Source organism: Cervus canadensis, chromosome 14, assembly GCF_019320065.1.
Source record: "Cervus canadensis isolate Bull #8, Minnesota chromosome 14, ASM1932006v1, whole genome shotgun sequence".
NCBI lineage: Eukaryota > Metazoa > Chordata > Mammalia > Artiodactyla > Cervidae > Cervus > Cervus canadensis.
Genome location: NC_057399.1, coordinates 57,352,336 through 57,374,532, shown reverse-complemented (window position 1 = coordinate 57,374,532; position 22,197 = coordinate 57,352,336). Strand labels below are relative to the sequence as shown.

At 34.0% G+C, this 22,197-nt stretch overlaps 1 long non-coding RNA gene across 1 annotated transcript; it reads left to right on the top strand.

Moving 5' to 3' along the window:
- Nucleotides 1–449: 449 nt before the first annotated feature.
- On the top strand, nt 450–21,426 carry LOC122453308. Its single transcript, XR_006273002.1, has 3 exons — nt 450–602; nt 13,672–13,681; nt 21,416–21,426. It is a non-coding gene; the product is annotated as an uncharacterized LOC122453308 (long non-coding RNA).
- The last annotated feature ends 771 nt before the right edge of the window (nt 21,427–22,197 follow it).

The window sequence follows — 22,197 nt, the reverse complement described above, 5'->3', positions numbered from 1 at the left end:
CTGCTTGCCTTCCTCTCTTCCATCCTTTCTCTCTCTCTCTCTCCTTTTTTGACATGCTATTTTTGCCCAGTGAAATATAGATATTTATTTTCTTAATTCTCACTGACATAGATTTCATGGTCATTTGTAAAGAGAAATTTCCTGCAACTTTTTAAATGAGGTTTGTGCAGCTCTTAATAGCTGTTTAAAATTCAGTGTTTTGTTGCAGGAAGGGGGACCCCTTCCAGGGCCTGAAACTGGGCTCTTGTCTAACACTCAGAAATGAATTGTCCAAGGAGACACATTGGCTGACAAAGCAAGAGATTTTATTGGGAAAGGGCACCCGGGCAGAGAGCAGTAGGGTCAGGGAACCCAGGAGAACAGCTCTGTCACATGGCTCCCAGTCTCTGGTTTTATGGTGATGGGATTAGTTTCCAGGTTGTCTTTCACCAATCATTCTAACTCAGAGTCCTTCCTGGTGGTGCATGCCTTGTTCAGCCAAGATGGATGTCAGAGAGAAGGATTCTGGGAGGTGGTTGGACATGTGGTGTCTCCTTTTGACCTTTCCCGCTCTTCCCATTGATGGAGGTTTATTAGTTCTGTGTTTCTTACCAGGACCTCCTGTCATAAAACAACTCATGCAAATAGTTACTATGGTGCCTGGCCAGGGTGGGCGGTTTCAGTCAGTGTGCTTCCCCTAACAACTCCATCCTATTTTTTTTTTTTTTTTTGTAATTGAGTATGGGCAAAGAGATGCTTTATCTAATTATAAATTAATAATAGATTTTTCCATGACTGAGTCACATTTTGGAGGACTCAGTTGTAGTAAGCCTATTATTATTTTACAGTTACTAAGTGGTGTGTGTTGCTTTTGTTATTTGGCTGTCTTTTACTGTATCTAATAAGATGATTATCCTACCATTTAAAACATGTTTTAATGGCTACATAGAAATACTACATAGAAATTTCAGAACCTAAAGCAATGATATACATTATTCTACCAAAAGATAGAATTATTTATGGCTTACCAAGCTTATTTCTCTATTCCTTGCTTTTAATAAGCTCAAAGGGTGGAAACAATGTAGATATGTACTGTAAGATATCAAAGATATTTTGACAATAAATTTGATCATCAAAATTTTTCAAATTAAAAATAAAAGATGCAAGAAAGAGGCACTTATACTTTATCAATTTAAGTTTGGGTAGAGCAGTGAGTTTCTTTTTTTGAATTCTCATTTCTTATTTCTTTTCAACTATTTAAATAAGGATGTTAATTCTTTAATGCAAAAAAAGGTTAAACACTATGTGTTGGTCAAAATTTAAATATATATGGTGTTAAAACTAGTTTAAATATATTTATTTGCCACATGCATCTATAATACACAGTATTCTGTGTAGAGTCAACAGATCTGGTCGCAGTTCCTTACTCAATCTACTTAATATAACTAGTATTCTAAATGTAGTAGAGGTACAGAATAAAATATTCAATGTACTCTTTTATTTTTTTTTTCCTGGTTGCTTAGAATTGTGAAAAATGAAAGTTCTGGGATTTTCATGCCCCCATACAATATAGAATTGGCACTTAATATTTTCTGATTTCTTCTTGATTGAACATAAAACTTAACTGTGACTACACTTTATATGTTAACAATGAAAGATCAAAAATTCAGTTTCTGCCTTTTTTAATAGTAGATGACACATATTTAAGCTTTTGACTTGTCCCAAACTGAAGCTGCAGAAAGGACATCTGTAACCCACAACATCCAATGATACAATTGAGGAGTTGTTCCAAGTTTAAAAAAAAAAAATGACAAAAAAGTTGCAAGTTGTATTATAGGTTAAAATTAAAACGATATCAAATTACAGTTTTTCTCATCTTATTTTGTACACTATCATTACAGTTTTGGTTGAAAAAAGAAGGGTAACGAAAGACAAAAGTGTATAGAGGAAAGGCTGCAGGAGATAAAATACTTGTGTGGAGCTGGATCATCAGTTTTGCGACCTGGTTGGTCACAGGAAGCGCCATGTGTAGGAAGGCCCTGCTGTTGGTTTAATGCTTTGTTATTGCCATTTTGAAATCCTTAGTATTTGGACAAAATATTTTCATTTTGCACTTTGGCTCACAAATTATGGAGGCAGCCCTGCATTTAGGTTTGAAGTTTCATTTTCCCTCTATCAATGGGATGTCCTTGGAAATAGGGTTGGGGGCCCTTATAAATGGCCTATGATACCTCTCAGTCTAACACATACAAATTTTTCTTGGATTAATGGGTTGTAAGTGGGCTGAAAATATTACAGTGTTCTCTCATGATATTAAGCAAGATAACTTATTGAGATATCATGGGCTCTATGCAGAGAGGAAGGGAGAATTATGAAGTACATTGTGTCAAAATTTATTTTTAATAATTGATTCACCTGAAGATCCCTCATCTAAATTCTCTGTTAGGAATCCTGTCTGCCTGAAAGTTAAAAAAAAAAAAAAGTTTGCATTACAAATTCATTAAGGAGCGATTTGGATATCAAACAATGACTAGTAGAAATTATGTGTCTATAATTCGTACACCTGGAGAATGCATTATTTTGCTGCTTAGTCATCTAAATGTGATTAAATCAAGGACAGCTATGTGTATTAACCAAATGTATTCATCATTTGAATACATTCATAGTTTTAAGAAGGGTGCAAGGTAATTTCCCTTGATTGCAAATTGATTTGTTTAGTGAAAAAAATTATTTGAAGTGTCTCGAGAATCATTTATACTATATTGTGGGGCCAAAGTTGCTAATTTCACAATTTACATGTATTTTCAATATACTTTTGGAGTACAACATACATATAAAAATGTACAGATCATAAGTAAAATCCTAATGCATTTTCAAAAAATGAAAACATACAGAAAAAAAGAATATTACAACTAACCCAGAAGCCTCGTTTTCCTCTTTCTAATCATTAACCCCCAAGAAGGGGTAACCTCTATCCTGACTTCTAACAGTATAGATCTATTTGCTAGAGGTGAAACTTACAATTGATAGCATATATATGACTGAATTCCATTGTTCAGTATTATGCTCATTCATGTTGTCTTAAGTAGCAATAGTTCATCTCACTTTTATTGTTCAGTAATAATCTACTGTGTGAATATATGGGTTCCCTGGTAGCTCAGCTGGTAAAGAATCTGCCTCCAACACAGGAGACCCTGGTTTGATTCCTGGGTTGGAAAGATCTGCTGGAGAAGGGATAGGATACCCACTCCAGTATTCTTCGGCTTCCCTGAATCTGTTAATCCTTAATAGTTTAGATAGATAATTTAGTTCTCTCAGCTGGGATTAATGTTAATACACTGGTGTATGTACATTATTTCCCATATTAATAAACAAGTAAAAGATTACTTGAACTGTACTTTAAATAGAGAAAATTGTCTTTTGGAGATACATAATAAGCTTATTTTCGTGTGTAGTGGGTTCTTTTCTTGATATTTTCAGAACCAGAATTGCCATAGTAACGCACCATTTTATCAATTAAAAGAATGTTACTCAGATTTCTTCTTAGCACAACTCTTTATAGAGGATTTTAGAACTTTCCACAATCTGATGGGTTTATTAGTGTAAACCTGGACAATATTTATTATTGTTGTATAGCATGATCTCTTCATGCCTTTAAATACATTGTGAGAGAAAGTTGAAAATAAACATTATTCTGATCTGAAACTTTGTTCTAAGTATTCTAAATGTGAAGCATTTAAGCATAACCTCTTTCTTGTATAGATAAAATAACATCCTTAGGGTTTTGACACAGCTCTCTGGGCTTTTACATTAATTAGTATTGTATTGACAGTTATTCAGAAAAATCAATACTTCTTTGAGAGCACCCAACTGTGTCCATTTCTTACTGTATTTAATATTGCATGAAATGATCTGATATTTAGCCTCAAGTATTTTCTTTTACTAATTCTTTCATAAATAAATAAATGAGCAAACTAGATAAATAGTATAGTGAATAATAATTTCATTTCTCAGATAATCATAATTTTTCAAGTCAATATTTCATATTCTTTTTTTTTCTTATATCCTCCAAAATCTCTTTAGAAACTTAGGAAGAAATAATGACAGTCTCCCCCCAGGGTGCCCTGCTTCCTACTTTAATGCGTTTTCTGTTGGGGTTCTCATTGATGGATTAAGTTAATCATTTGTTATTTTAAATTTATTTGAAAGAATAATATCTGAGATCATGCTTTGTGGAGGTTCTCCTAGAGATACAAAGATTCTCTAAAGGATTTATTCATTAATGTAATAATATTTTTGGAAGTTTAAAATTGTATCAGGCTACATTAGTGATGGTTCAGCCATAATACTAAAGATCTATAAATAATCAGAGTTGTATTACCGAGATTTAACTACACTTAGTAGTGGAATCTGGTTTAAAGTTTATATTAGGCTGTTTTTCTAGGTCTGATAATGAGCAGGCTATCAGGAATAGGAATTGTATGTAAAGCACAAGCTGGGAACTTTAAGACTATTCTGAAAAGTATAAAGACAAGTTGGAAACTTTGAAGTCATGTCCCCTCATTCAAGCCTCCCATATTGGTAACCAGAGTGCCCTAGAGTATAGGTTGATTACTATTAATAATACATGGTCCAGGTGTAAATCTATGGCTGATTCATATCAATGTATGACCAAAAAATAAATAAATAAATAAATAATAATATATGGTCCAGAATTCAAAGAAAAACTAGAGATAAGGGAGGAGTTGCAGGAGCTGTGGACCCAACTACTTCTCTTTGCCAGCAAGCAGAGGTGCAGATACATCAAAATGACCTGTAGTAGTGCCTTTGGATCTGCATTGACCTTCCATGTAAAGCTTTATCTGTAACTAATACCTTTAATGACAGACGGGCCATACCTTACTCTACCCAAGTCTCAGCGTTTGAATCTTCTGGATGAATTCTAAAGGAATATATTTAGTAGATCCTATTTTTCTATCTCTAATTATAGTTTCTATATTCTGTTGATGTTCATCTTGGAATTGTTCTGTGCCGGAGCCTGCCGGCAAACGAACTGGTCAAGAACGCAATCACCAGAGTACCTAGGAAAAAGAAGACTCAGAAAGAGAAAGATGGGGTTGAGAGGGACGGAGTCCGCTTGCGTCTGACTCCGCCAACTTTATTGAAGAATACCATGCCTATATATACGCTAACAGGAGTTACTAAGAATAGATCGAGGGTTTGCATACGTGCAGAGCTACAGATGTTTTAAATTCCCACACTCAAGATCAGCAAAGTGTTAATTACCCTAGCGCCCAACACGATTAAAATCATTAGAACATTAGATAGAAAACAGGCTTCATCAATAGAACATTAGATGAAAACAGGTTTCAGGCATGATGAGCTTATCAGCACCAGAAAAACAGGCAAAAAGGTCACCGGTGTGTTTTTTCCCTGAAGGAGACAAATGCCAGTCTATACTTTAACAAGAAGGGGTGGCAGGACAAAGAGAGACCTTTTGATCTCTCTTAGAGCCGTAAGGGGCCTGTACATTCAGGCCGGCTCCCTGCAGTTCTGCACTTGCATTTATTGTTTTTCAGTTGTTTGGTCGTGTCCAATGCCTTGTGACCCCATGGACTGCAGCACACCAAAGTTTCTTGCCCTTCACTATCTCCTGGAGTTTGCTCAAACTCATGTCCATTGAGTCAGTGTTGCCATCCAACTACCTCATTCTCTGTTGCCCCCTTCTCCTCTCACCTTCAATCTTTCCTAACATCAAGGTCTTTTCCGATGAGTCAGTTCTTCACATGGGTGACCAAAGTATTGGAGCTTCAACTTCAGCATCAGTCCTTCAGTGAATATTCAGGGTTGATTTCCTTTAGGATTGACTGGTTTGATCTTGCTGCCCAAGTCACTCTCAAGAGTCTTCTCCAACACCACCTTTTGAAACCATCAATTTTTTGGCACTCAGCTTTGTTTATGGTCAAACTCTTACATGCATGACTACTGGAAAAAACATAACTTTGACTATATAGACTTTTGTCAGCAAAGTAATGTCTCTGCTTTTTAATATGCTGTCTAGATTTGTCATACCTTTTCAGCCACAGAGAAAGAGTCAATTTCACAGTTGCAGTCACCATTCTCAATGATTTTGGAGCCCAAGAAAATAAAGTCTGCAACTGGTTCCATTGTTTCCCCATCTATTTGCCATGAAGTGATGGGACCAGATGCCATGATCTTAGTTTTGTGAATGTTGAGTATTAACCCAGCTTTTTCACTCTCCTCATTCATTTTCATCAACAGGCTCTTCGGTTCCTCTTTGCTTTCTGCCATAAGGGTGGTGTCATCTGCATATCTAAGGATATTGATATTTCTTCCAGCAATCTTGATTTCAGCTTGTGCTTCATCCAGCCCGGCATTTCACATGATGTACTCTGTATACAAATTAAATAAGCAGGGTAACAATATACAGCCTTGACTTACTCCTTTTCCAGTTTGGAACTAGTCTGTTGTTCCATAACTGATTCTAACTGTTGTTTCTTTCCTGCATAGAGGTTTCTCAGGAGGCAAGTAAGGCAGTTGGTATTCCCATCTTTTTAAGAATTTTCCAGTTTTTTGTGATCCACACAGTCAAAGGCTTTAGTCAAATTAAATACTAGTTTCCTATCATGATTGAAAAAGTATTTGGTATGATTTCAATCTTCACACTTGTATTTTGGCTTAGCAGATCCCCTGTCCAGAAAATGTTCAGTGTGTGCTTAAAAATAATGCTATTATGCTGTTGTTGAATGAAGTATCACCTCACACTGATCAGGATGGTCATCATTAAAAAGTCTCCAAATAAAAAGTACTGTAGAGGGTGTGAAAAAAACTGTTAGTGGGAATGTAAATTGGTGCAGCCACTATGGACAACTGTTTGAAGGTTCTTAAATAAAAATAATTAAAAATAGAGCTATAATAAAACATTTTTAAATTAAATATGTAAATCACCTAATTGATCTCTGAAGAAGTAGAGAAGGTTGTAGAATCACTGTACCCTTAAAATCATTAACTCAGCATTTTCTTTAACAAAGAAAAAATTAAGTATTAAAGTACACTACAACCTGCTCCTTCCCTATATTTTTGTAAGAAATCCTTTATCTTTACTAATTTCCTGTGATTTAAAAACAAGAAAAAAAATACCATTTAAAGGATTACTTATTGAATCTTCAATTTAACTTGAAGATTAACCATTGAAGTTTTACTTAAAAATTAAAAAATGGGTCTGTATTTATTTTAAAATAGAATATGATGGAGATAGTCTTCTTGTAATATACAAAACTTCTTTAAAGAAAAACGTGTGAACTCTCAAGGCACAAATTATAAACGAGTCACAATATACTAATGTTAGTGACAGAAAAGTTTGCTATTACCCTTTTTCGTTATTCTGCATAAAAGGGCAGATGTGATCTTTGACTTCAGAATATGCTTCTTAGCTCATTTCTGAATCAGGAAATTAATATATTGTTAATTTTTCTTTCTGTCAGTGCTTCTTGAAGAAAAAACAAAGGTACAGTGGAAATGAAGGAAGACTATTCCACTAACTTTTAAAAAAATTCAAAACTATAGACATTCGACTCCTATTATGAGGACAGGTTATAGATTCAACAGTATATGAAATGCTGTTGAAATTCATGGTATAACAGTCAGTGCATGCATTTATATATTGAGTGAATCCCTGATGGGAGCAAAGGATTAGTATATTCACCTAAGTATTTACCTAGACAGAACAACAGTTCTGTGAATATTAGATAGTTATTGATTTATAAAACCCATTATTTGCATGTGTATTAAATTTTTCTATGCTTATTGCCCCCAAATGTACTGTGTTTCAAAGTCTGTTTTCCTTCTCATCTCAAAATGCATCATGGATTGCTTCAAAATGAAATTGAAATGCATTCTAATTGTCATGACTGCCCATCGTGCTGAAAACAGTTAAACTGACTTATTTCTTTCAAGCTCATGTAATAGAGTAAGTATATTTCTTTCTGAAATGGCATATGTTTATTTCCAAGTATAATTTGGAGAAGAGAACCCTTAGAATCCAGAGAGGAAATTGTTAATATTATGTATTATATTCTTAGGGTCGTATATACACAGGGTAGATGAGAACTAATTATGTCAAAGAAGAGCTTGTCCCTATGGACCTGACACAGTAATGGAACATCTGATTTCTTTCCAAAAGTATCCAGCCCTAGAGATTTAGTACAATCAGGTTTTATTAAAAGATTTGAAGAGGCGACAGTGTTTTAGACAGAGAGGACAAAAAACTTGGGGCTAAATTTTGTGTATTTCAAAGTCCACTGCACCTGATAAGGTAGCAGAAGTTTGATTCAATGTAAAAAATTTGCTATATAGGAGTCAAAACACAGAAGAAACTGCAATAGGATATCAAACCAAGTACATAATTGAAAGTGAACAGGGAAAATAAAAACAGTACTTTAAAGTAAAAGCCAATTTAGCTAGTAACATGTAGGCTAAATCAAGAGAATTTGGATTCCTTCACTAAATAGCCAACTAATTTCAATGTATCCATTATGAAATTAGCTTCTTATTTTGAAATATGCATTTTGGTAGAAAAACTAGAATCTAGCCCAGACATCCAAAATTAAAATATATGAACTATTTTTCTTGCCTTAGTTTCTCATCTACAAAATGAGGATGAAAATGTTATCTGTTTATATTGTTGTTTGAGAATGAAATAAAATATTGACTACTATTTATTATAGTGTTATATAATTTCTCGTGTATAAGTTAAATGAATGCTATTATTATGTATGAATGTAATTATAGTATTCATACTCGGTCACTGAGTAGTGTTCTACTCACTTGCGATCCCATAGACTAGAGCCCTACAGACTCCTCTGCCCATGGGATTACCCAGACAAGGGGACTGGAGTGAGTTGCCATTTCCTTCTCCAGGGGATCTTCCCAACCCAGGGATGGAGCCCTATTCTTTTGCATGTCCTGCATTGGCAGACAGATTCTTTGCTTTTAGTGCCAACTGGGAAGCCAAATATAATTTTTACCTTTGTGTGATTAAGCTCTGATGTATTTCTATAAATGCTACTAAATAAATACTTTTTAAATGAATGTAAATAGATATCCCCATTGGTACTACTCTCTTTTACATCCTTTCCATTAAAATATACACATTAGAAATACTAATTTTTACAAAGCTGTATAGACATGAAAATAATAGATTTATGATGTGTGTATTAATGTGTGTAATTCTTTTGTGCTCCTAAACCTATGATCTAAAGTTTTCATTATTTAGACTTACCAGATGGTTAATTTAATTTGTTGATTTATTTTAAGATTTTCTTTCTCCTATAACAGTATATATGCCTATGTATCTTGATACATAGTGACTCTTTGTCACTAAAAGATGGTAAACAGCTGAATGTCTCCATGAGGTATGTCAGGCAAAAAAACTAAGGTTAGACACTAAAGATTAATCTCAAATTATATCAACAATAACTCCTCAAAGTCTATGTATATCTATGAGCTGTGAGCTACAGAAGAAAATATGAAACCACATAAGAAAGTCACTAGTAGAAAGAAAAGAAGCAAGGTATTGTCAATACTTCTTTTTACCTTCATCTCCCTTACCACACATACTGCCAATGCAAATGCAATCCTTAGTTTTAAAATATGACGTTTATAATAAGAAGATTCAAATATATTTTCAAGTAGGCAGAATTTCAATAAATAACTAAATGTAATATACTATGCTGACAGCAGAGGCTTCTCCATTCCTTGAAATGATAAGATAAAAAAGGAAGAACACCACTTGGCATTTTCTGTTGCCTAAGGCAAAAGAGAGCTATGTAGCCTATTTCAAGATATATAATGATTTCTGACAATCCCACATTTAAATTTTCTGTGTAGAAAAATGCATATTTTTTTGCAATATATCTTCAATATTGTATACTTGGCATGGCTTCTAAATCAAAGATGCATAGCTTCAAAGTTCTAACTTAAACAGAAATTACATTTACAATGAAAATACAAGACTTAATAATTGCACTTCTAGAATTATGACTCAAGTCCAATTCAATAAACATGTACTGAGAAATACTGCATGTAGTATTGTATTTTAGAAGCTAGAAATAAAAGTATGAATAAAATATATCCTCAGTTCTCAAGAATCTAGTGGAAGAGACTGGCATTTAATAAATAAATAAAATGCATGGTACACATTCTGGGCAGAAAAGCACTGAGAGGTAGCTGATCCATGAAAGATATCATGAAAGAAGAAGAGAAAATTATGTAGGGTTTGAGTGTATGAAGGGGCTTCCCTGGTAGCTCAGAGGTTAAGGCATCTGTCCTCAATGCGGGAGACCTGGGTTCAATCCCTGGGTCGGGAAGATCCCCCGGAGAAGGCAATGGCAACCCACTCCAGTATTCTTGCCTGGAGAATCCCATGGACCGAGAGCCTGCTGGGCTATAGTCCACGGTGTCTCAAAGTCTGACACTACTGAGCAATTTCACTTTGAGTGTATGAAAAAGTTTGGAGTGGCCATATGATGTACTATTGAAAGTAAGGCTTTCTCTTTTAGATATAAGAAACTTTAAAATAATTAAAATTGTTCTAATTTTCGAACTCATATTTACATACCAATGAATTGATTCTATTAGGAAAAATAATTCTTTTCAAATACTATTGCTTATATAAAATTGGCCATGAAATAAAGCAAATATTAGTAACAGGGCAACTAAAGCAATTTAATATTACTTTTCTGAATGTTAAAAATCACACAAACAGAATGTCTATTCTTTATATGTGCATTTTTGCCAGTTTCTAAGTCATTTCTTTCTCTAAAATCATCTCAGAATTCTGTATTGAGATTATCATAAAAAAAATTGTACTTTACTTTCCTTATGATCTTCTAATTTTAGTGTTTCTGTGCCCTTATCCAGGGTGTCACAAGTGGCACAGTGGTAAACAGTCCGCTGTTATTTTTTTTTTTTTTTTTCATTTACTTTTATTAGTTGGAGGCTAATTACTTTACAATATTGAAGTGGGTTTTGTCATACATTGACATGAATCAGCCATGGAGTTACATGTATTCCCCATCCCGATCCCCCCTCCCACCTCCCTTTCCACCCGATTCCTCTGGGTCTTCCCAGTACACCAGGCCCGAGCACTTGTCTCATGCATCCCACCTGGGCTGGTGATCTGTTTCACTATAGATAATATACATGTTTCAATGCTGTTCTCTAGAAACATCCCACCCTCACCTTCTCCCACAGAGTCCAAAAGTCTATTCTGTCCATCTGTGTCTCTTTTTCTGTTTTGCATATAAGGTTATCGTTACCATCTTTCTAAATTCCATATATGTGTGTTAGTATGCTGTAATGTTCTTTATCTTTCTGGCTTACTTCACTCTGTATAATGGGCTCCAGTTTCATCCATCTCATCCGCTGTTATATTTTAAATGGATAATCAACAATCTTTCTGTGTGTCGCATGGAACTCTGCTCAATGTTATGTGGCAAGCTGGTTGGGAGGGGAATTTAGGGGAGAATAACTCATTGGAAAAGACCCTGATGCTGGGAGGGATTGGGGGCAGGAGGAGAAGGGGACGACAGAGGATGAGATGGCTGGATGGCATCACCGACTCGATGGGCATGAGTTTGAGTAAACTCCGAGAGTTGGTGATGGACAGGGAGGCCTGGCGTGCTGCGATTCATGGGGTCGCAAAGAGTCGGACACGACTGAGTGACTGAACTGAACTGAACTGAACTGAATACATGCATAGTCTATTTGCTGTTCACCTAAGCCTAAAACAACATTGTTTGTGAGTCGGCTATACCCCAATACAAAATAAAAGGTTAAATATACATATTAGATTATAATTAAATATTATATATGTATTTATGTATTATATATGTATATATTTTTATTGAAATATGATTGATTTACAGTGTTGTTTAGGTTTAGGTGGACAGCAAAGAAATTTGGAGATATATATATATATATGTATTATTTTTCAGAAAACTGTTCTATTGTAGATTATTATAAGATATAGAATAATGTTCCTTGTCCTGCATATCAGGTCTTTTTTGGTTGTCTATTTTATATACAATATTGTATAAATGTTAATCCCATACTCCTAATTTTTCCCTCTCACCTTACCCCTTTTGTAACCATAAATTAGTATTATATGTCTGTGAGCATTTCTCCACTCTAATACGGAATATAAATTCTCAGTTAAAAATAGAAGCTTCATTAAAAGACACTTCCCAAGCTCAGTTTTACATGTTAAAATTAAATGTTTTCTATATCTGAACCTGCATATTTTAATTGTATATAGTTTCTGATTTCTGCCTACTCTAATATTCTGGTCTGGAGAATTCCATGAACTATATAGTCCGTGCGGTTGACAAGAGTCAGACATGACTGAGCAACTTTCACTTTCACTCCGATTTGCTATTATAGTGATACATTTTAATTATCTCCTATTTCACAGCTTTATTTACAATAATGATAATTTACTAAAAGCTTCTAAGTCTGAAAATGTTTGTCATCTATACATTTAATACTTTGAGAAATTTGCAATTTATTTTGAACAAGTCTGTATTCAAAAATATAGAGAACATAATTACCTCTAATACTGAAAACTCTTTTATATATCATTGCTGGATTTAGAAGGCGGAAAGATAGTTAATTTCAAATTTTAATCATGTTTTTAATTAACTATGCCATATTTGATTCATTTGTAGTAAACTAAAATTTATTTGATTTTTTACCTGAAATTGAAATTTAACTGTGCATCCTGTACAGTTTTTTCACCCTCATTGCAGGACACTTGTTTGATTTATATGGTAATCCTTTAGAGGCTCAGACATTTTTCAAATCCCTTTGAAGATGAATAGAAAAGAGAGAGAGTGCATATTGGCTATGCTGATTTGTTTTTTGAAATACTTTTAATATCAGCTTCACCATAGAAATTTATTACAGAGATCCCTCATTTTATTTTTTTCATACTGTTCTACGTTTTTCATAAGTTGGAGGTTTGTGGCAAGACTGCTTCAGGCATTTCTTATCAGTACTAGTTCTGTTAGTAGCATTCACTTACTTCCTGCCTCCCTGTCTTGTTTTGGTAATTCTTGTAATATTTCAATGATTATATTCACTATGGTGATCGCTGATCAAGGATATTTGATGTTACTCATGTAATTAGTTTGAGGGGCCATGAACCACACTCATGTAAGATGGTGAAGTTAATAAATGTGTGTGTTCTGCCCGTTCCACCAACTGTTCAGCCGATCAGCTGTCCCCTATCTCTCTCCCTCTCCTGGACACCTTCCATTCCCTAAGACATAACAATATTAAGATTAGGCCACGTGTGGCCTGTAATAACGTTAGGCATTATCCTTGACTGAAAGGAAAAAAACAAACGAGCAAAATTAAAACAAGGAAGCATAAAAATCCTCTAAATCTTCCACTTAAATCCACATTTTTAATTTTTTTTAAAAACATAATAAAATTAACTGGCATTCTTTGTGAGTTTCTAATTACAATTATATAAAAGTAGAAACATTACATTTTTTGTGAAGTTCTGCTTTCAATGGAACTGAAACACTAAGGATGGGCGGAAAGTTATATTTATGAAAAACCGTGAGATAAAAAGTGGGTATAATCAGTTTAAAACTGATGTTCAGAAAGTCCTAAGAGAGTGATATACACCATAGGAGGTATTTATGTTTGTCATTGGTACAGCTACTTTGTCAAATAAAAACAAATCCAGATAAGCTGAGCCTTTATACAGAAAGACTAGGGAATAGGACGAATGCTCCCATTTTAGGAATTGCAAGTGTCTCAAAATCAAACTGAAAAGTGCTTTTTTATTCCTTCATGATAAGAAATAAGGAAAGGGAAATTGAACAAAGGAGAGAGCATAAGTCAAATGCATAGTCAGCATGGTTTGACAGGAAATGTGTCTCACTGTGTCGATTCTGGGGATAATTTCATGCGAAGGCACTTTCCTTATTTTAGTGCTTACTCAGGTTGGGGGTGACCTAAAGTTTAGGGACCTGTGGGCAGGAGAGAAAATTGACTTAATTTTTGTCAGTTGTGGGCATATGGTCAATATTAAGACTAATCACTTTTTAAATACATGCTAATTCAAGAGCAGATTTGTGATGTATACTTTTCATCATGACAAGTTACTCTGTACCATTTTTATTTAGAACTTTATTGAACAATGTATTCATCATTTGATTCTACTAACTTCTGCAATTTTTGAAGCAATTTCATATTTCCATCATCCCAAAACTTTTTATTTCTGATAAATATTTAGGAAGTTTCCAGTTTAAGACTTTTGGTAATAGTACTATTGTGGGTTCACATATGCATATTATTGTGCACATATGTATACATTTCTGTTGATTCTATACATACTCATAGAATTACTGGTTGATAGATGTGTTTGTGTTCAACATTCATAGATGCTGTGAAATCACAGTACCAAGCAGATGTACTAATTTACTTTCCCACTAGCAGTAGATTAGTGATTCAGTTCAACATCTTGGCAGCAAATGGTAATTTCATTTTATTTATTTTCACTTCATTTTTTAGTCAGGTTTATGGAAGTATAATACCAGCAGTAACCATCCCTGAGTTTTGACAAACATGTATAGTCATGAAGTTGCTACCACAATCAAGATAAAAATTATATCCATCACATCAAAATTTTCCTTCAGGTCCCTGGAAGTTAATCCCATCTCCCTCTCCCATCAATTTGTGACTAATCTACTTTCTATCCCTATTGTTTACTGCCTCCAGAAAGTCAGGCAGATTAAATTCTATAGTGTATAGTCTTTTGAGCAAAGATATATCCACATAGCATAGTGTTTCTGGGATTCATCCTGAATGTGTCAGTAGTACATTCCTGTATGTAGTAATATGTGATATTCTACTTTATGGATATACCATGGCATGGTTATCCATTCTCCATTTATTGCAAAGTTTGGATTGTTTAATTTGGACAACCATAAATTAACCTCTACAAATATCCTTATACAGATTTGTGTGGATGTATATTTATATATTTTTGGTTCTCTTGAGTAAATATCTGGTCACTGCATTCTAATTCTTAAAGCAAGGGTATGTTTAACTTGATTAAAAACTGCCAAACTTTTTCCCAAGATAGCTATATTATTTTTTTAATTTATACCCCATTAGTTATGACAGTGATAATTAACAGTTCAACCACTCTGCCTTCTCGCTAAAACACGGCATTGATAGTTATATCAATATTACATATTCTCTTCTATGTTCAACAATGACACATTGTTGTTTTATTTGGTTTTCTCCAAAGGCAAAAGTTGTTGGGCAACTGCAACTTTTAATGTATTTATCTGCATCTTCATGCACTCTTTGGTGGACTGTCTCTTCAGATCTTTTGTCCAACTTTTGTTAGTTTATATTTGTTTCATTTTAGAGTGATTTAAATATTATAGGTAAAAGTCCATTATCAGATATGTGATTCATGAACATTTTTACTGGTTTCTGCTTTTATTCTACTCACAGGGAATTTTGCCAAACACCATTTAAAAATTTTAGTAATGTTCAATTTATTGTCACAAACCCTAAGACCACATATATTTTCTTTCATGTGTTCTTCAAGATGTTTTAATAATTTTGCATTTTATGTTTAAGTCTTAGTCATTTTTTGTTCATTTTTGTTTAAAATGTGAAGTATGGATCATGGGTCAATATTTTGGCATGTGGAAATCCAATTGTTCCAGTACGGACTGTTGAAAAAACAGTTATTTCTTCAGTTGCATTGTCTTTTCATCTATACGAAAAATCAGTTGACATTTTGGGGTGTATGTATTTCTTGCCTCTGTTGGTGCTTCCCAGGTGGTGCTAGTGGTAAAGAACCTGTCTGCCAATGCAGGAGACACAAGAGACACCAAGTTCGATCCCTGGATTGAGAAGACTCCCTGAAGAAGGAAATAGCAACCCACTCCAGTATTCTTGCCTGGAGAATCCCATGGACAGAGGAGCCTGGGGTACTATGGTTCATGGGGTCACAAAGAGTCAGACACTACTGAAGTAACAGCGCAAACACACACCTGGGGATATGCTTTGGATAACTCACATGTCTCCTGATACCATGCTGTTTCTTAGAGCTAGCCTTTTCAATATTGTAGCCACTAGCCACAAGGGCTGCTTAGATTTATATTTAAATGATTTAATATTAAATAAAATTAAACATTTAGTTGCTGAGTTTCACCAGCCACATTTCAATGCCCCCATTGTTGTTATTCAGTTGTTAAGTCCTACCTGACTCTTTGTGACCCCATAGGCTGCAGCATGCCAGGCTTCCCTATCCTTCAACTCCTCCATAGCCACATATAACTGTTGGCTACTATATTGGTCAACACAGACATATAGGCTATTTCTATGAAATAGAAAAAGGAAAACCCTAAAGAATTAATTTATACCTGAGTTTTATTGATCTGTAATTGGCTCCTTAGTTTAAAATAGTGTTGAACCATAAATTTGAGGGTGTGTGTATATATATATATATATATATATATATATATATTTTGCAAATATATATATATTTGCCCATTTATAACAATCTTTATTTCATTCTCCCCTACCAAGTGACAAAGTTTTTGATAAGACTCCACTACCTTCACAGATATTGACTGAATCTGTGAAAATTCATCAGCTGTATCTGAAAAAGGAAATTGCTAGCAGTATTTCATGTTAAAATGATGATAATCCTCATTAGCTTAAATACTATGCCCTGTTCTATCATCTACAGAAGAAACTGCCTTTGTGTGTGGGTTTAGTTATTCAAAGGACATGATTGGTAAGTTCTCCCATTATGTATGAGTATCATTCTGGACAATGAACTTCATTAAAGAGCTTCAGGGTATAATAAAAAACAATCTGACAAAGAAAGTTTGAAAAGTGTTTTATGAATTGATAATACAGTCAAGGAAATAAAATACTACATTACAAAAATACAATTGGTCAGTTGATCTACATATTTAATTTATAAAAATAATGTTAAATATATACATTTTAATGTATCCCTCTTTGAGTTGATAAATGTGTCACAACTATTCCTTATTTTAGCTTCTGGAGAATCTTTTGTGCTGAGCTGGAGAACAGTATTGCATTTAAGTTCTAATATTTCTCTTCCTATGTTGCTTCATCCTGATAGTATGTGAAAAAATCATTTTTAGCTTACCAAGATTCAATTTAAATAAATTACCTTGAGGATTTTCAATATCACCTTTTTATACCTAAGAAGTGAAAAGGAGAGAGAGAAAAAGGAAAAAAAAAAAGTTCTATTCCAGCAACACCTGCTCTCCAAGTTAAGGATTCTTGTTCTCTTTAGTTTGATTTAATTATTCTAGAGCTTGAAATTTATCAACTCATTTACACTGAACTATTTATGGAGTATTTGTCCTGCAGACTTTCTACTTACATTAATTATGTTGTCATAGATTGATTTATTTCCTAAAATTTATCAATATATATTGATGAAGTAGATGCTGTCTTACCTTCTCAACCTCCCCTTTAACTGCAACAGAATAATGTGCCTGTTACATTGGAAAAGGAATGTACAGGGGACATTTTTCACTCTTCTTTAAGAAAAAAAAAAAAAAGAAAGTAGAAAAATGATTGTTTTAATTGAAAGGAATCTGATCATAAATGAATTCTATCTTCACAATAGGACTATTTTGATAACCAAGCACCCAATCATGATTTGTGATACAGTTTGGTGCTCCCAACAGTCAGCTGTGTAGTAAATTACTACGGAAAGGAGTATGAATTTTCTGGGCCTTAAAATACTTCAGAGTGGACTTTAGTCATGATTTTGGCCAACTCCTGGGCTTTTCTTGATATCTGAAAATGACTCATCATTCTTAATTTTTTTCCCCTAAAGTATACAGTAGGCTTCTGTGCTATACACCTAAGCTTCTCCTGCTCTGCTTTCTATCACGCATAGCATCCCCTCCCAGACTCTGGTGCACCCTGCTTGCAGGATAAGCCAATGGAAGGCATTTATGAATATAGAGGGCAAGAGGAGAGAAAAGAATCAAGGTCCTCTGTTACTTGTCTCCACTCACTGAGGCAAATAAGACTGTGATCACAGCACTCATGCCATGTCCTCAGCCCTCATCCTACAGCCTTGCTTTCATGTTCTAGCAACTTCTGTTTCCACAGCTATAATGATAGGCATTTATCTCTGTTGTATTATCTGGGTTTTCTTTTAATTCCTTCAATCACATACAACTTACCATTTGTATTCAATTTCTTTATAATGAAATACTAAGAATAATTTCTACCTTCTTTTCTAAGTCATTATCAATTTCCATATATATATATATATATAGAATATTTTCAATATACTATTAATGTGAATATAGAAAATTAGATTTTCATTTTTTTTCAACAATTACATAGCACTCATATAACCATGTTATCCAGATAAAGTCTGGGTATGATTTTCATATCACTTAGGTCATATATAAATATATTTTGATCCCTTTATTTCTGTGTAACTAGACATACTATTAATATAATCCCTGAATATTCATGCTTCATTTATATAATATACATGAGTATACATAATATGTAGATCAAAATATTATTCTTTTTAGCTTGAATCATGAATTTTTTTTTTTTTTTTTTTTTGCAAATACTACTTCACAATATTTACTTGTCTGTGTTTTATGTTTATTAGCTTAGGGCTTATACTCTAGATTAGCTACATGGCTCACAAGAAGGAGAGGTGTTGCAGTTGTGATATTGCCAGATTTACTTGATTTTCAATTCTTACACTAACACTCTGAGAAAAAGAAGAGAAAAAAATAAACACATCCATTAGTAAAATCTTTGATCAACTCATGGCTAGCCCCAGTGATTGTGCAGGAATTAGCATTTTTTTCTTGTAAGACATATGGGATTTGTTTTCAGAGGGCACAATTTAAAATGGTTACTATAGAAAATTTGGATATTGGTCGATTAAAAGTGTTAAATACTCGAGACAGTTTCATGAAAAGGATACTAAGACATCTCATCTGATTAGGTTATTTTATTTCAGATAAGAAACTGGATTTAGAAGAAGGAAGAACTGTAATAAGTCCAGGTTTACAGGTTGAAAAGTAACAATAAATGTGTTTGATGTCTAATTATAAATGTGTAAAGCATTATGTGTTATATCTTGGTCTAAAGTTTCTGAGCTAAATAGGTATGTCATCTTCCATAAGAAATGCATGCTTAATAGGTATTAATTAAGGAACATACTTTTGGCCATTAGATTTTATTGTGGGGTGATGCCTTTGTGCTGATCTTAAAGTGTTAGTTGTTCAGTCGTGTCTGACTCTTTGTGACACCAAGGACTGTAGCCCACCAGTCTCCTCTGTCCCACCTCAGAGACCAAACTCAGGTCTCCTGCTGTTGCTGCTGCCAAGTCGCGTCAGTCCTGTCTTATTCTGTGTGACCCCATAGATGGCAGCCCACCAGGCTCCCCTGTCCCTGGGATTCTCCAGGCAAGAACACTGGAGTGGGTTGCCATTTCCTTCTCCAATGCGTGAAAGTGAAGTCGCTCAGTCGTGTCTGACTCTTAGCAACCCCGTGGACTGCAGCCCACCAGGCTCCTTCGTCCATGGGATTTTCCAGGCAAGAGTACTGCCCTGCCATGGCCTTTTCCGCAGGTCTCCTGCATTGCAGATTAATTCTTTACCATCTGAGCCACCAGCAAACGGGAGTGATTTCATTATGGCTGACTAAATATTGTGCCTGTTTCTATTTGGGAGAATGACTTACAGGCTATACTTTGCTTTTGCCTCTAAAATCGAAACATATGAATGTCTTTTATTACAGAGGTCTAGTTTAAATAGTCTAGTCAATTATATCAACACCCTGAAATAGATAAAAAATGAGTATTTTGAGGGCACGATGCATAAATTCATTCATAAAGAACATATTACATAAAGAAATATCTAAGATATTTGAAGCAACTTTTAAGATAAAGCCAAAAAGTATGTACTTTTTAAAATGCACAAACCTCCCTATTTGATTTAGATTTAGTGCTGTGATTTCACTGTTAAGAAATTTTCAGGGAAAGGCACATTGTCATGCAATGATGCCATGATGCCATATATGTAAGCGGTCTTAGTAACTGTCCAGTAAAGTTGGGAATGGTTGCATCAGTATACCCTACTCTAGGCATTGATGGCGAGTTAATAAAGTAGTATTTTTTACTATGAACTGTATGTCAGTAAAACATATATGTGGTTTTCCTAGACTTCCTTAAGGGCAGGCTTAAGACAGATTGCTTTTTCTGTGTAAGCAATCCATTAACTGAAGTAAAGAGAGCAGAGATACCTGCATTTAACCAAAAGCTTTCTGTTCTCTATTGTAGAGGATATCCCTAGATAATGCCTGTCCTGTATGCTCAATTTCCTACGGGTCATTAGCATCTGATACCTTTTTGGAAAACCATCTAAAGTCCTCTTCTCAGAAAATCCTTTTCTGTTAGATTTTACTGCAGTTTGTAAGATTAGAGCGCTTGAATCAAACCTAAGTAATCTGATATCTCCATGTTGTGGTGACTTCTTCATGGTTAGACAACCAAGAAGAAGAAGTGGAGGAGCACGCAAGCTGTTGATATTTCACCACCAAAAAACTGAACCTAAGAGAACAGAAATAGAAACAAACAAACAGCAACAAAAAAACGCAGGGTGTTTTATTAAATCATTTGGAACTTGAGTCATGGCAAACCTGATATTGGCACACAGATATTCTTTCATTTGAGGTCATATATTATAGATCAGGTTGTTTTTACTTACTTAAAGCAATGAAATATTTTAACTGGTAAAGATTTATTAAAACTTTACATTCTGTTTTCCCCCTAATACATGGATATTTAATATAACTAGATGCAGTATAAGTTCCTTTTTCTTTTTTTTAGCTCAAGTCTGAATTTTGTAGAGGATCTTATAAAAATAAGTACTTTTCCAAATATGTGTCCATTAATTTTCAAAGTTAAGTTAAGGAAATGACTTTTATTTTATTTTTATACATTGTTGGTATACAATATAATTTACCTTCTGAGTTATAGAGATAAATTAGATTGAAATATTTTCTTTGTATTTTATTAGTTTTCTACAGAAATGATCACTTAAAATGATTGTGATTAGATTGAAAGCCTGATATAATGATCGTTATGAGGTGATTCTTTGCCTTGATAATTAAGCTCTGGCATGTTAAAATACAATGTGTTGACAAAAAACTTCTCATATATAGTTTGTAATTAAATCTATGAAAAATAAAGAATTTTTGTATCAAGAGAGATTTGGACCTGGGAATGTGATCAGATTTTCAATATGTATAATTTTTTTTAAATGTACTTAAAATGTAAATTGAAGCACAGAAGCAAGGAAAATACATGTCCACTCTAAAAGCCTTTCATTAGAAAAATTAAAGTTCTAACAATGAAAATTAATGATCCTTGAGATAATTTATGGTCAAAATAATGAGACCCAAAAACACTCAGACATTTTTTTCTGATTTAAAAAGATATGTCTATCACTGATCTGTATACAAAGATATAAATGCCTGAATATAACCTCAAAACAAAAAGTGAAAAGCGGGGTTGTGTGTAAAATATAGTACACAGATATTATTCTAATTGTGAGAAGCACAAAGTAGAAAGGTTCATCTTAGAAATATGGGATTCTGATGTTCTAATTTAGTGAAAAATCTCCTGTTTGCAAGTTAAATACATCTCGAATCTGTTGAATGAGTAAAAATCAATTTTTGTATACCAAACTGATTTTGATGATTAATGACTCAGTCATAAGGAACTCAAATGATTTTACTGAAAGCTCTTTCTCTCTTATTTGATGTTTTTATTTTATTCTATTTTATTCTCACTTGTTCCTACTTCAGCAATTTTTTTCCCCCTCAAAATTCAAGGGACAATGTACCAAATGTTCTGACCCTATACAATTCCAGCTAGTATTGGCAGTTGCAGGGAGTGGAAATAAAAAAAATTTTTCTTCCAAGAAACATATATAAATCCTAGTGAAAAATCAGGAGTTTGTGTTTGCTCCTCCCTGGGTCATTTACCTTCCCCAGGACTAGTCATTATACCAGACATATGAGGTGTTATAAACAGCAAGGCTAGAGTTAAGACTCTGGTGGAGTCAGTCA